At 40.5% G+C, this 15956-nt stretch overlaps 1 long non-coding RNA gene across 1 annotated transcript; it reads left to right on the forward strand.

Moving 5' to 3' along the window:
- Positions 1 to 7054: 7054 nt before the first annotated feature.
- Positions 7055 to 7984, forward strand: LOC117451954 (uncharacterized). The gene is made up of 3 exons (XR_004552749.2): positions 7055 to 7170; positions 7712 to 7779; positions 7941 to 7984. It is a non-coding gene; the product is annotated as an uncharacterized lncRNA (long non-coding RNA).
- The last annotated feature ends 7972 nt before the right edge of the window (positions 7985 to 15956 follow it).

Raw genomic sequence — 15956 nt, forward strand, 5'->3', positions numbered from 1 at the left:
CCTATGTTGCAAATGTATTATCTTTTCAATTTACACACGGCATCTATTGCACGTCTGTCCGTCCTGGGAGAGGGATCCCTCCTCTGTTGCTCTCCCTGAGGTTTCTCCCATGTTCCCTTTAAACTGTGGGTTTTCTTCGGAAGTTTTTCCTTGTACGATGTGAGGGTCTAAGGACAGAGGGTCTAAGGACAGAGGGTGTCGTATTGTCATACTGATATTCTGTACACACTGTGAAGACCACTGAGACAAATGTAACATTTGTGATATTGGGCTATATAAATAAACATTGATTGATTGATTGATTGATTGATTGATTGATTGATTGATTGATTGATTGATTGATTGATTGATTGATTGATTGATTAAATGTGACTTCATCCAATGGAATTAAAGGTAATATGAATTTCGTTTCAGGTGCATGAAGAATCGTGGAGTATTATCAAAGGTATGTTTCACACTTGCATGCCATGATACAACATTTCAAGTAAATGTTTTTGCACAGTTTGTTTTGCAATACAAAATGTGGTTATTACAGTATTTCTATCAACTTTTGTTTGTTAAAAAGCACATTTACTCAAGCTTTGATCATCATTGATTTTCAAAACCTGTTGTGCAAACCTTAATTTGAGTTTAGCAGCAAACATAGAACTACTTATACATTATTTCTCAGAGATATACATATAAGTAAGCTAATATTACACATGGTTTGTATATACTTTAACATAGCCTAATTGCCATTTACATATATTGTTATAGGTTGATATTTACATGTAGATATGCACATTTCTTTATGTAATGTAACACAAGACAAAACGTTTATTGTGAACAAATATTGTGTTTTTAAATGTCTAAAACAAACTTTATGTTTTATGATTTATGCTCAATATTTACAAAAACCAAAATGAAAAGTGTCTTGTCTCCGTCATGTCAATGTGTAATTATTAAATCCATAAGGGAGGTTAATTGAATAACCAAGTGAAATAGGCTTTTTTGTATTACCTTAGGTCAGGACCTATGGGATGGCAGTGTAAGGTCTGACACAAAGGGGAATCTACTCAGCATTACAGACGACAACACGCGACATTTGGTCGTGAGCAATCACAGCCATGTCTTTATGAAAGTTGCCCTTGCACATTTAAAATGCAGGGTACACGTCGTACACATTTGTCCAAATACCATCCAACTGAAGAAAGTCAACAGCCAGGAATCATCCATGCTTTCAAGTGTTTAGTATGCCATGCTTGTTGTTCTACAGAGAAAGAATACTTTGAGCATATTGGAAATCATCTGAAGAGTCACGAAACTGTCTTTTGTTTATTTGAGGGATGCAACTTTAGGATAAATGTAAACAATACATTTTTGAAGCACAAAAGCAGAAGACACACATCATATTGTTTGAGTGATTTTAAGCAAGAAGTGTATGCTAGTCACCGTAATCAGACTGTTGACCAACCTGAATGACCAGAGGTTGGTGAGGGCACTAATCTAGATTCTGATCAGGAAAGTGCATCAGACTTGGTTCTTCAAAGAATTCAAAGAAAAGGTGCTTTCTGCTTTTAAAATCTTGTAAGAATAATAGGTTAAATTGTAATATTAAAATAAATTCTGGTTTCATTATCTGTCTTTCAGATCCAGGATGAGTTTCACAGAATCACGATGGTGCACCTGGAATCGAAGTTCATGTCCAAACTGGATGAATATACTCCTGGCCTTCTGAAACGGTTCCACTCCAAGGGAGGAACCATGGGGTTGAAGTTGAAAGCTGTCCTTATCCAGGTACCCTTCAATGAATATTATTATCATGACAAAAGGAGGTAATGCAAGGCTGTAATTCTCACAAAAGAAGTAAAATAGTTTTCAGCTTTATTTATACTTACTCAGGTTTATGATGTTAATTTCAAGTTAACATCTTCAGAAATGTGTGCATTCAATTAGATTTTTACTCGAGGTCAGGCTAAAAGTCTACTTGACACAATTATATTGAAGGGTGTTTCTCATTCTTAGTACTTCATATTTATATTCAAGCGGGCGTCGGAACATTTGAAATGCCTCTGAAAATAGGCTTGTCCAGGACAATATTTTCAATGTTAAAAAATATACTTAAACACTGAGGGTGTCAAAACAATTACACATTATAGAACAATTGAATTTCATCATATTGAACAGGTGCATGTATTTTCAGTAGCCACTGAGTGGACATCGTCTCTAATTACCAAAATTACAGCATTGTAATTTGTAATATATATATATATATATATATATATATATATATGTTATTTACAGCATTGGTTGGTTGGGGTTGCTTTTAACACTGAATTATTATTGAAAAGATATGTCTGGTGTACTTAAACTTGTTAGATTGTATGCCAACAGCTTAACTGACATTTGTCATTTACTGATGGGTTTCTGTATTTATTTATTTTAAATCAAACTCTAATCGTATAAGTAATGAGCAATAAAATAAGGTAATGTTTATTTTTAAAGTAACAGACTGAGACACTCGCAGATAAGGCAACATTTTCTGTAATAAAGCACTGGGTGATAGGACGTGTTTCATTCAAATTAAACCATGTTTATTTTGTATTTCAGACTCCAAGCAATCCCAACATCAACATCACAAGAGAGGTTGTGATTCGCTGTCTGAGGATTTACCTTGGGGAACGTACTGATCAGCTCTTAAAAGAGTATGATGTAAGTGTATCTCCCTCATCTCTCTCTCTGTCTTCTCTCCTGGTATATCTTGGCAAGGTCTAATCATAAAATAAAATGATAAACATGTTCCCCAGAAACAAGCAGGATTGATCCAGTTGCTGTAATTGTCTGCCATCTTCAGAAATGGTCTTGCAGTGAATTATCAAGATTGGTTGACCGGTGGCCAGCTTTTGCTAGAAAATGTAAAATAAGATATTCATCAATACACAGGTGTTATTTATACATTAAAATACCTATGGATTTATTTAAATTTAAAAACATTTGACTCAATTCAGACTATAATTTATGTTGTAATTAAATTGGTGTAAGTTGTTGGTGAAATAATCACCTAATTCTTAACTTAGCTGGGATAAAAATATGCTATTGCAAAATGCCTTATGTTCTATTTTTCTAAAACACTGATGTAATTAGGGAGCATTCATTTCAAGTTTTCTTATCCAGTAAGTTGTAAGAAATTTGGTAAATTATTATATATTAATTGTTATCACCTTGTCCTTTGGTGGAACATTCTGACATATACAATGTTTTTGTAATTTCAGGATGCAGACAGCGCATCACAGGACCTTGCTGTTCAAGGGATGGCGATCTACAGCATCAAGACAAATGCTTCAGAGGGTTCCCATGACATCGGCATTGTTGTAGAGGGCATCCGAGTGCTGACTTCTCAGGGGACCATTCCGAGGGCTTGCTGCATGCTCATTGGGATTGCATATGCAGTCAATCTTGCCTAACCCAAGCAGCTAAACTACACGTTCGAAGCCTTCCAGAAACTCTTTCTGGAACTGGACTGTTCAAAGCTGTCCCCAAAGTTGAACAGCCTGAAAAGTAAGCTTCTTGCTTGAGAACAATGGTTATGTCTCCATCAAAAATGTCACATGGTTACCTTCGGCGTTTTGTTACATGTTTGAGAAGTTTGTTCCTGTTTATTTAAGGACGCCCTTTTGAAGGATACTGCATGGTTTGGCTATGGCCTTACTGGGCTCCTGGAAGTGCCATCGTGTTTTCAAATCGGTATTTGCACAAGCAACATTTATTGTACCTTTAGTTCCATTGTAATTCAGGATGTGAATAAGAGATATTATTACTATTATTACTATTGTATGCATAGTAATATTTAAATTCTTATTTTAGATTATATACGGTATTTTTATGTTAAGTTGCAAAAAACTGTTTAAATAAATGTTTACCTGTACGTTATATGCATTGTCATGTGATGACTGTACTTTAGTCAACTGTGGCACTAAGAATGCAGAATATTGAGTAGATAAGACATATAATTATTGTGCTAACAAAGTGACAATTAATAGTATTGAATAGACTTAAAGTAATTTTTCATCAATTAACACTTGTATTTAAACAACTAATTTATGTTAAGGTAGATAATATTGGCACTGTAATTGTGTTTAATTAAGAACCAATGTGCTAAAATATGAGTAGTTATACCTTATTTTATCTAGTAAATCCAAATCATTTTTAGCCAGATATTCAGTAGATCTAAATCAATTTCCCCCAGTTAATTAGTAAATCTAAACAATTTGTACTGTGCTCGAATCCTTGGTCCTTGATGTGCATTTAGAAAAATGAGATGTCCTTCAACATGGCGTGCCGAAACCCATTTCCGGGTCACTACCGGAGGATTCGAGGAGTCGAGGAGTCGAGGAGGGGAAATTAGTGAAACGAGAAAGGCCCATGGTCTCTACCTGACTGGTCTCTACCTGACCGGTCTCAACGCTGTGTGTGTCTATCAGGAAACCAGCTGTTTACAAACAGTTCATGCAAACATCCACTGATCAACTGCGATGTTAACAACCTCATGATAACCTCATATGTTTTAACTTAGCAGTCTGCTGACAAAACTAAAATGGCATTCATTTTTTTTTTTTAAATATGTCGTGGAGTAATAGATTTATTTATTTTTCTTCTCAAGAGAGTACCAGAATGTGTATTTGATGTTAGTATTTCAAAAAATCTCCTGGGGGAGAATCTCCCCAGACCCCCCTGCAGGGGTTGGGTTTTCAGCAGGTCAACTCTTTCACCTGTGGGGAAATTGCAGGATTGGCTCCAGGTCGCCCTTTTTGTTTACTACAAGACAAATGTGCCTTTTTATTTCATACAGTTCAATTTGGATTGAGACAGGGAAATAATCTAAACCTCACGCGTGGCGTTTCACTGTCAAGGGGAGCGTGTATGTAATTACATTGCAAATACTGACTTGAGCCCCACCACTGTATGGGTTAGTTAGCCCTACCGTAGATTACCCAACACAAATACTCCGTGGCCGCAACTGCCGACCCGTATTGCGCATGCGCAGATCTAAGATCCAGTAGAAATGATAAAAAAGTAAAAGTCTGCTGTTTATTGTTCTACTAGGCCAAAATAGAGTCAAAGAGTATATGAGAGTGAGAGTGTGTTAATTAATATATTTGGCAGTTTGGAGTAAGTCTGTAGATTTGTTTGTGTGTGTGTGTGTTTCATGTATAGGCCTCTCACGATAATTAATTTTGTTGGATACATTTTCCCGGAAATTATTGCGATAAACGATAATATTGTCGGCACCGTTGTATGACCATTTTAGACCACTGACATAATGATAATATATAATAATAATTCAAGTACATCCTTTCAAACTGCTCGTCACATCCTCATGTAAATGGCAATTTATCGAGTTCATTTTTATTTATCGTATGATAAGTCAATTAATTGCTTATCGCGACAGGCACACAATAAAACAGTGGAAACAAACATGTGTTTGACTTTCTAATGAAACACATGTTTGTTTCCACTGTTTTATTGTGAATGAAACGTTGTGCCCTTTATAGTCTGTATCCAATATTGTGTATTTGTATATATTGTATATATATCCTATATATATGCTAAGGTCCCGCTGCTGACACGATAGCAGTCATTTCGTGCGCATATGTGTAATCAAACCCATGATACCAAAATCTCACTCCAGCCAGGTACCCAAAGTTGGCAACCCTGCGCTAGCAGCTTATATATCAATGATGCTGGGTAATAACAAGCAGGATTTAGATTGATTATGTGTTTTTATTGTTATTTTGGTTTTTATCTGCTGAACCTGACCGTGTCAGCCATCCCTAGTCGGCTTTTTCTGTATGATATGACTTAACTGCTAGCACTAGTAGAAATGAGGTGGCGTTTGTGATAAATATTTCATTTAATATTTCATTGAATTTTGGATATACTAACATTTCATTATGTGACATGTTGACTGTACTTAGTTTTTTTTGTACTGTTCCGTGTTAACTCATCTGTACTGTACAACTAGCCTAGCGCTACTTTTTAATGCTTGATGGCATGCTAGGATAGATTCCTTTGTATTGTAATATACACACTAGTTTAATGATTGTTCTTCAAAGGTATTATTCAGCCTTAAAAATTAATAGCCTACTGAATAGGCTACTCTACAGCAGTGAATGAAGGATGAGCCTAAAACATGGTCATGCATCCAAAATGTTTATTTTTAACAAAATAAACAATTAAAAAAAAGAAATTAGCACTTTTTTTTATTCAACCTCATATGTCAGCCATGGCTGTTGCTGCTGCTGCTGCTGGCGGAGGCTGCTGCTGCTGAAGGAGGGTGCTGCTGCTGAAGGAGGGTGCTGCTGCTGAAGGAGGGTGCTGCTGCTGAAGGAGGGTGCTGCTGCTGAAGGAGGGTGCTGCTGCTGAAGGAGGCTGGTGCTGCTGCTGAAGGAGGGTGCTGCTGCTGAAGGAGGCTGTTGCTGCTGCTGAAGGAGGGTGCTGCTGCTGAAGGAGGGTGCTACTGCTGAAGGAGGCTGGTGCTGCTGAAGGATGGTGCTGCTGCTGCTGGAGGGTGCTGCTGCTGGAGGAGGGTGCTGCTGCTGGAGGAGGGTGCTGCTGCTGGAGGAGGGTGCTGCTGAAGGAGGGTGCTGCTGCTGAAGGAGGGTGCTGCTGCTGAAGGAGGGTGCTGCTGCTGGAGGTGATGACTGCTGAAAGAAGAGGAGGCTGGAGGCTGCTGACGGTGGACCGGGAATGGAGATGCCAAGTACATCGATGGCAACGAGTAAGGTGTTTGGCAGTGGCCTAGATGTTATGACCTTTGGTGCAGAGGTCTGTTGGGTCTTCTTTGCCTTCTTACTCTGACTCTTGCTGCCAAGATACCCTTTATGTGTATCCTTCCTCTCAGCCCTGATGCACTTTGATGCAATCCTTAACCTCAGCCTGATGTATGTTGAGAGGATTTTTTTCTTCAGGTCATGGCATGAGGGAAGGTTGCTGTCCAGCAACACGGCTTCTTGTTCCAGCTGTGACACTGCATTTGAGGACTCCATGAGGGAATCGCTCGTCCTCGATCCTCCACGTGAGCCCGGTCACAACTGGCCCTTGGCAGTCTGGTCCCTGGAGCACCTGACCCTGGCAAACTGGCCTCTTCATAGCTGACCCCTGACTGACTGGCTCCTGGTACACTGATCTCTGGTAAGGTGGCCTCTTGATTGTCGGCCCCTGACATACTGGCCCCTGGCAGTCTGCTGACACCTGTCTCACTCTCTCTGTCTGTGATGTCCCTTTCATTCCCTTGGAACTCCACCTCAATATCTCCCTGAATCTCTGTAACAATAACAAGGCAATCTTGCTGTTATATGTGCATGCTGCCTTTACATGTGCACCTATTGTCATGTAAGGGTACACTACACTCCTATAGTGACATTCATCTAAGTTCGTCTATTGGCAATGTTAAAGTATGAAGAAGAAATAATGTGGTATATGAGTCTTCAGAGAATCCCTGAACCCTGGTAGATATGAAGCTGTATAATCTGAAGGTTGCATTAGGAGTGTCGTCTATCCTTGAATGATATAACATGGGAAACATTGTTAGCTTCATATATCATACCAATGTTTGATGTGCAGTAATAGGTGTGGTCATCATTCCTGACATTAACAGCTGGAGGCGTACTCCTTGACTGTTGTTGTCTGTTGACCATTGCCATCCATCTCTTCCTTCGCTCTACGTCCTTAGGGAAGCCATACATCCGGAACCCCTTCTCGGATCGATCTGAGCATCCAAATACTGCACATCCAACCATGGTATGACAACGATCTATTACAATGCAATATCAACGAAAGTGCCATCATATTTGTTGTGCAAACATTTTAACATGAATATTGCTATGTCCGCTGTTCAGTCTGCTCCCAACTGTATTCTCTCCCCTTATTCACACTGTTCCTATTCTTGCTCTGCTTCTTAGGGCCCAGGAAACAGATGAAGAGGATGTCCCTTTCACAAAGGAACCTTTTTGTTTTTTTCAGAATGGTTAGGCTCCTGATGCCCGAGAGTTCTGTATTGCTTTTTTGTAAATAGTTGCTCACCCTAACCCTTTTTTGTAAATAGTTGCTTTTTTGTAAATGGTTGTTTGTAAATATTTGTGAAATGCCCCCCCCCCCCCCCCACAATTGTTGTTCGCACAATTATGCTTCTGTTTTTCACTTTCTGGTGTCCATTGTTCAGCCACTGTATTGGTAAGCAACAATGTGTTATTCACACTCCTGACTCCAGTTTGATGTGCTGCACTCTCCTCTGAGTGGTCCTGAGGTCAGGCAGAGGTCATGGCTTGGAAGGTTTTATATCCTGTGCCTCAACAGAACCTAATATGAATTGCTTTTTTCAGTTTCTTTTTTTATTGTCTCGTCGCTGGATCACCTCCCCCTGGCAAAGTGATAGGACCCTATAGAGAACCGCAGTGACGCGTCCTAAAACCCGGATGTAAACTCCTTCCGGTTCCTTCGTCAAAAACCAATGCATTTTCTCCATAGGATTTTGGAAAATAGCTGGAAATAAGGTCTGTGGTTGAAACACATTTAAGAGACGGATCACGTTTTGTTCAGCCGGATAATATCCACATGTCTATCGTACTTTTATCATTTTCGAAGCATAAATCTAGTCGCAAGAAGCAAAATGCTAACGTTATGCTATAAAGGAACTACAGCAGGGTCGCTGCTTCAACGTCACGCCGACTTAAGATCCATATTCAAACATACAGACTCTAAATGGTACAAGTTGAAGTGTTTGTTTGAACACTTTGCAGGAGGCAGGGACTTGCTTTCAAGCAGAACAGGGCAAACAAACTTAGAGTGTTTATGTGTTCGGTGTGATGACGTAAAACGGCCTGGACAACTTCTGTAGTCCTATTCAGCCACTCGGTAACAACCATCGTTTTTCAGACACGTAAACTCTTCAGAAATCACCAGCGGGGTCACTGCTGATGTATGTAATGTCGTAGAACAAAACGTGATCTGTCTCTTCAATTTGTCTCAAACACAGACCTTATTTGGAGCTATTTTCCAAAATTCTATGGAGAAATTGCATTGCTTTTTGTCGAAGGACGTGGTAAAAATGCTAACTTACTTCCGGGTTTTAGGACGCGTCACTGCGGTTCTCTATTGCAACATCCCATACACTGCCACTCAGTGGAAAGTCAGTGTAAGTGCATGATACATGTCTCTAAACCAAGATGGACGACAGAAAGCCACAGACCAAGTCACCCATCTATATCTTGCCAATCCTTTTATGGAAAGCGTCCCCTGCAGGTATAACAAATGTGGTGACATCAAGTAACAACTAAGGAATCATATAATTCATAAATGATCAAAGTATTGATTTTATGTTTGTAGGAAACCATGATTAACCACCTGTCCAGTAAGTGGACGTCATGCATCACTGGCAGGGTTGGGTTGTAACGGAATACATGTAACGGCGTTACGTAATCAGAATACAAAAATCAAGTAACTGTATTCATTTGAAAAACGAGTAATCTGATTACAGTTACTTTCGTAAACCTGATACATTTTGGATTACTTATTGGAATTATTGGTGGAAAGATTTCCTCACAACATTTAATATTCATTACTAAAGGTACAGCGGAATCATCACAGCGCACAAAACCTATTACCGCCGCAGATGGGCCAAAAAAGCGTTTGAAACAATAACAATAACAATAACAACGAAACATGGAGGAACAAAAGTCTGCGTTTAAATCGCGTGTGTGTATATAGAGGTGTGTGTGGTTAAAACACACACAGGCGGAGCTAACCCTCCCGCTGCCTCCTGGCGCCAATAGAGTCTGTCTGCAGACCGCAGCAAGGAGGCGTTTCCTATAGGGGCGTTTCCTATAGTGAATGACGGGAGCCGGCTCTCGCCCGCGAACGAGACGTTTTTTGTTTTGTTTTTGCGGAGGGATCTAGATCGGCATGAAGGCACATTATGCAATGTGCAATGTGGACATTATCCCGCTTATTACACATGGCCACATTCTCAACAAAGTAACGACATGACTCCCAATAATAATTGAAATGCATCTCAAAGCACGCTCCCGTCTCCTGCAGGGAGAAAAACTATATTTATATACTTTATATAGGTTGATACAGTAGCCCCTTTTTTAAAATAGTTTTTATAGGTGTTGCCATCTGTTTTGTGTAGCGTGGTTCTACAAGCAAGTCAATGCATTCATTGGGTGGTATCAGAGAGTTACACGGGTCTGTAAATGCAATGAAAACAATTGGCCACAGCAAATAATTTATATTAAACATGTAATTTTTACTTTTGAATACTTGAGTACAAAGGATGTCTTGAATAATTTAAGTGATATATGTGTACACATATAAATCATTAGTCAAAACAGCGCTACATTTGATTTAATTAAAAGGTATAATATGTGGTAAACTGAAGAGCCCTTTGGGAGCCGAAAGAGCCGGCTCTTCTTGGTGAGCCAAATGATCCGGCTCAGCAAGAAGAGCCGGAATTCCCATCACTAGAACAATGACTTCTTCTGCGAGGATTTATAAAAGCAGCTGGATAAAAAAAGTTAGGAAACGCCCCTATAGGAAACGCCCCTATAGGAAACGCCCCTATAGGAAACGCCTCCTTGCTGCGGTCTGCAGACAGACCCATCTCCCTGGCGCTGCAGAGATGTCATGAAGTGAAGCAGGTTTTCCTTCTATAAAACAGCTGCGGGCAGCAGATACCGTGAGAGTCACAGACAGGAATTCATAGATCAAGGCAGACTGGTGCACACACTCTCCTCTCCTGTTTTGCCGATCAGGTGCTTAAACAAATATAGCTCTACACCCAGGGGCGGACTGGGACTACAAATCAGCCCGGGACTCTCGACCGGCCAACTAAGGTACCGCCGGCCCACCGCGGTACCGCAAGTAAATACCGTTAGTAAATTGTCGACGGGGGGGGCGGGGGGGTGCTAGTGACTTACCGCAGAGGTAGACATTAAGGGTAAAATGCCACTGGCCCTCTGTTCATATTTGGTTTATTAAAATAATGATATTGTGGTCATTGTTAAAAAATGTCTGCTATTTTTATGAGTATTATTATTTGTATAATGCGCTTTCTTCCTTCCTGTCATTAGGAGTTAGACATGTAATGGCTATGTAATTGATTTGATTAGAACCTTCATTATCCTAAACTGCTGGGACATTTCGCCAATACCTTTATATTGTCTACTCTTCACTTACTTGTCAGCATAGGTCGGCATTGATGTACAGAGCCGACAGAAGACCTTGTTTATATTGGCATATTGAGAGGTGCAGTGACGCGTCCTGAGACCAGGAAGTAAGCTGCTGGTTCCCTCGACAAAAAGCCATGTGATTTCTCCACAGGGTTTTGGAAAATAGCTGGAAATAAGGTCTGTGGAAAACAAACCTGTTTGATAAATGCACGTTTTGTTCAGCCGGATAATCTCCACATGTCTACCCTACTTTTATCATTTCCGAATCATAAATCTAATCGATAGATTATAAAAGGGTTTTAGGACGCGTGACCGCACCACTAGAAGCCAACTCCATCGATCAAGCTGAAACTTTCTCTCCCTCTTCTTCTCATGCTCCCTGTCACTCTCCTTTAACTCCTCCGGTGACTTTCTTTTATTTGAAGATTGTTTTTTGCACGGCGCTTGGCCGGTTACCGCTGGTATTAAAAACATTTTGGCGAATGGTTAGGTGGCGCGATAGTCTTTAGTGAAGGAGCGCGCTCACAGGAGCCTGCTCGCGCTGCGCTCCGCAGCAAACAGCAGTTTGCTTTTCATCCAACAACGACAACCGACTCACGGAACGCTATGTTGTAGCGTTGATAAACGAAAAAATTTAACTAAATTGCTAGTCAAAATACCAATACCACAGGACAATTTTTTTTAAGGCAATTTTTAGTGGCCCGAGCGAGTCCTGGCAGGACAGAAGGCGACACGCCCTTTCTAAGCCGTGTCCCTCACTCACTCCTCACATCCCAAGCTGCATCCCCAACAAGTGTATTATGTTGTTAAATCGTTTCAGATGTGATGTTTCAGTTGTGCTCTTGATAAGCCATTAAAACAGTAAAAACACGTTCAGTTTCCTTTTGCTTTTTGTGTCTCCTGTTCACCAAAACATACCCATTTTAGATGGAAAAAGAAATCCAAAAGTAATCTAAAAGTAATCTGATTACGTTTTTAAAGACACGTAACTGTAACTGTATTCGGATTACTTTCAGAGCCATGTAATCAGTAATCAGTAACTGATTACATTTACAAAGTAACCCTCCTAACCCTGATCACTGGCTATATTTCAATTACAATTCGTACTGGTACTGCTGCTGCTGCTGTTGTTCCCAGGGCCGTCCCTCCCTACAGGCAGATCATGCAGACTGTGTGGGGCCTCACCTTGTGGAGGGGGCCACACCTTGCGGAGGGGGGCCTCATCTGAGGCGCACCTAGTGCTTATGTTGACGCAATTAGGGTGGCGCGGCACGGTTTCGCCGCTGCGAGGTTCCACTAGCACTCATCAAATAACTGTGCGTGGGGCCTCAAATTGGCCCCTGGCCCTGGTTATTCTAGAAAATACTTCATCTGCAATATCTTTTTGGGCCGTAAATCAACATACTTATGTTATTATAATGTGATTTTAAGTTTGCACATCTTTATTTATCATTTTTTCAAAATGTACATCTCTTCAGTTCAAACTCTGAACGCATACTGTCCACCTGAGTGGACAAATGCAAATCTATTTGAAAAAACTAGATTAAAAACACTAAAGTTCAAATCTTGTTTTTCATGCTCCACGAGCAATAAAAACACTTGGTAAAAAGATCCTGACTGAGGTTTTCATAATTCATGCATGAAAGGGATGACTTTAAATGTGTAGTCTTCTCAAGCACCAGCTATCAAATATCTCTCCTGATTGTTGGCACTTGACAATCACCTTCCCTGAATTCTACTCAGGTGTAACTAAAGTCTGCTTTAAGGGTTGTTTATATTTTACATCATTAATCAGAATCTGCAAAGTAACTAAAATAAATGTAGTGGAGTAAAAATACCAGGTTAACCTCTGAATTGTAGTGGAGTAGAATTACAAAGTAACAATGAGCTGTCATGTGGGTATATATTAATGCTGCCCATTATGGATACAAGCGATTTTCACCCATTTAGTAATTACATGTTTTAAATGTGTACATGTTACGGGTCCCCGATATGAGGACCACAGTAACAGTGATGATACCTGTAATGAGCAGGTGAGACAGGAGCAATGAGGACACGGGTTATTTGGTTTCCTTCCAGATTGCTCCTGAGGAAACACCGGAAGTCCGTCCCTCTAACCAGTCCCCGGAACACAACCGTTCCGCCACACTACCAAATGCACTGCTTGCTCAACCCCGCCAACGAAATGAAAATAGACAGATGTACAAAACAAAGGCATATTCCAACTCCAAACAATAATAATTATTATATCAATGTGGTCACACATCCCAGGGGTGCCACATACACACCAATTTGTTTCCTATCGCCTAAACGATACTGTCAACTTCTAATTTTGGGAAAAACGAAAACGTCTTTTAAAACTACAACTCCCAGTAGAGACGTCCCATAGAGAACATGTTGCGAAACACAATAGCCAGCATGTGTTGTTCTCGGGGGGCGTTCGAGTCCAGTTTTGAATAGTCTACCGTGGTTTCGTTCCATTTCAAAGAGCTTGACGCTCGGCGTAACCTTGGCGCACTACCACTCCAACATCCAATCTCAGAGCTTGAAGATTAATCACTGGGTTTGTCGCAAAGCGGACAGGCGTCGTCACAACAATAGCTGGGGATTGTGGGTAGTGTAGTCTCTTTGGCGCTCCACATTTCATAGAAAACAAGTTGTTTCTCAGAATTGAAGGGGAAAAACACAAAAGCATTGTACACAATTTAAACCTATCAATGTCGTTTATTTAACAAAGGTAATCTGGTGTTTTTGAGTTGATGAGTAGTGGAGGTATCACTGTCAAATCAATCGACAGTAAGGAGAATACTTACTTCCGGGTGTACAATTCTCCGTTATCCAATGGGAATGGACGCTCACATTGCCTTCAAGAGCTGCCGACATAAACGGGTGCGGTGCTTCCCTGAGCGTCAAATACCGCCGGCGATGGGAATACATTGCGATCAGTTGAAAGCTCTTTGCGTCCGTTTATGAAGCTGAAGGAGCCTCGGCGCGTCACAACTGGACGCCACGGTCACCCTGACAAAGCGTCGCTCCTGGACGTTTAGGGAGTGAGAGTGTGTTGACCAGGAGGGTCAGAGCAGGAGGAAGAGGAGGAGATGAAGAGACCAGGAGGGTCAGAGCAGGAGGAAGAGGAGGAGATGAAGACATTAGTGAAGAAGAAGACATGTATGTGAGGAATAAAGATGAAGTGTCAGAAAGAGGGACAGGGGCAGGGATCAGGAGGCAAATGAAACTCCAGCTGGCAGCCTGTTATCCTACAAAAAACGACCAAATAGGTCGATTGTTTAAGCAGCTTAGATTACGACCCATTGCCAGGTTTTAAAGTGTAGCACCTCTAGTGGTCGTGTAAGAAACAACATGCTCCCGTTTATTCACAAATAACCCTCTCTGGAAAATCCTAAATTGTAGGCAAGGCAAGTTTATTTATATAGCACTTTTAAACACAAGGCAATTCAAAGTGCTTTACAAAAAATGAAAGACATTAAGAAAATGGCATTTAAAATCAGTCATTAAAAAGAAAAGCTAATAAAATAAACATTAAAAGAAAAAATACATGGATAAAAGTTACAGTGCAGTCTAAGATATGAATAGTAGATATGCAATAGCGACAACAAGATAAGTCTTCAGCCTGGATTTAAAAGTAGTAAGAGTTGCAGCGGACCTGCAGGTTTCTGGGAGTTTGTTCCAGATACTTGGAGCATAATAACTGAACGCTGCTTCTCCATGTTTAGTTCTGACTCTGGGGACAGAAAGCTGACCAGTCCCTGAAGACCTGAGAGATCTGGATGGTTCATAATTTAGCAGGAGATCAGAAATGTATTTTGGGCCTAAACCATTCAGTGCTTTATAAACCAGCAGCAGTATTTTGAAATCTATTTTTTGACACACAGGAAGCCAGTGTAAAGACTTCAGAACAGGAGTGATGTGATCCACTTTCTTAGTGTCAGTGAGGACTCGAGCAGCAGCGTTCTGAATCAGCTGCAGCTTCCTAATAGATTTTTTAGTGAGACCTGTGAAGACACCATTGCAGTAGTGGGACAGGTGGCGCAGTGGTCTGTGAGTTTGATCATCAGATGGGGAACTCCAGTTCGAAACCTGCTCCCGCCCCACTGCGTCAGGCCGTTGTGTCCTTGGGCAAGACACTTCACCCGAATTTGCTCCTGTGGGTATTGTCCACAGTAGATTACCATTACATGTATGATCTGTAATGTGTATTTGTAAAGCGCTTTGAGAGTCTTTGATAAAGCGCTATAATAAATATAAGGATTATTACCATTGCAGTAGTCCAGTCTACTGAAGATAAAAGCATGGACAAGTTTTTCCAAATCCTGCTGTGACATTAGTCTTTTAATCCTAGATATGTTCTTTAGGTGATAGTAGGCTGATTTAGTAACTGTTTTAATGGGACTGTTGAAACTCAGGTCAGAGTCCATGACTACACCTAGATTTCTGGCTTTATCTGTTGGTTTGAACATTGCAGACTGAAGCTCAGCGCTAACTTTTATACGTTCTGCCTTGGTTCCAAAAATCATAACCTCAGTTTTATCTTTGTTTAATTGGAGAAAGTTCTGACACATCCAGTCATTGATTTGTTCAATGCACTTACTCAGTGTTTGAATTGGAGCATAGTCTCCTGGTGAAATTGTTACGTACATTTGTGTGTCATCCGCATAGCTATGGTAACTCATTTTGTTGTTTTTCATTATCTGAGCCAGTGGTAGTATGTAGACGTTAAAGAGAAGAGGC

Source organism: Pseudochaenichthys georgianus, chromosome 9 (genome assembly GCF_902827115.2).
Source record: "Pseudochaenichthys georgianus chromosome 9, fPseGeo1.2, whole genome shotgun sequence".
NCBI lineage: Eukaryota > Metazoa > Chordata > Actinopteri > Perciformes > Channichthyidae > Pseudochaenichthys > Pseudochaenichthys georgianus.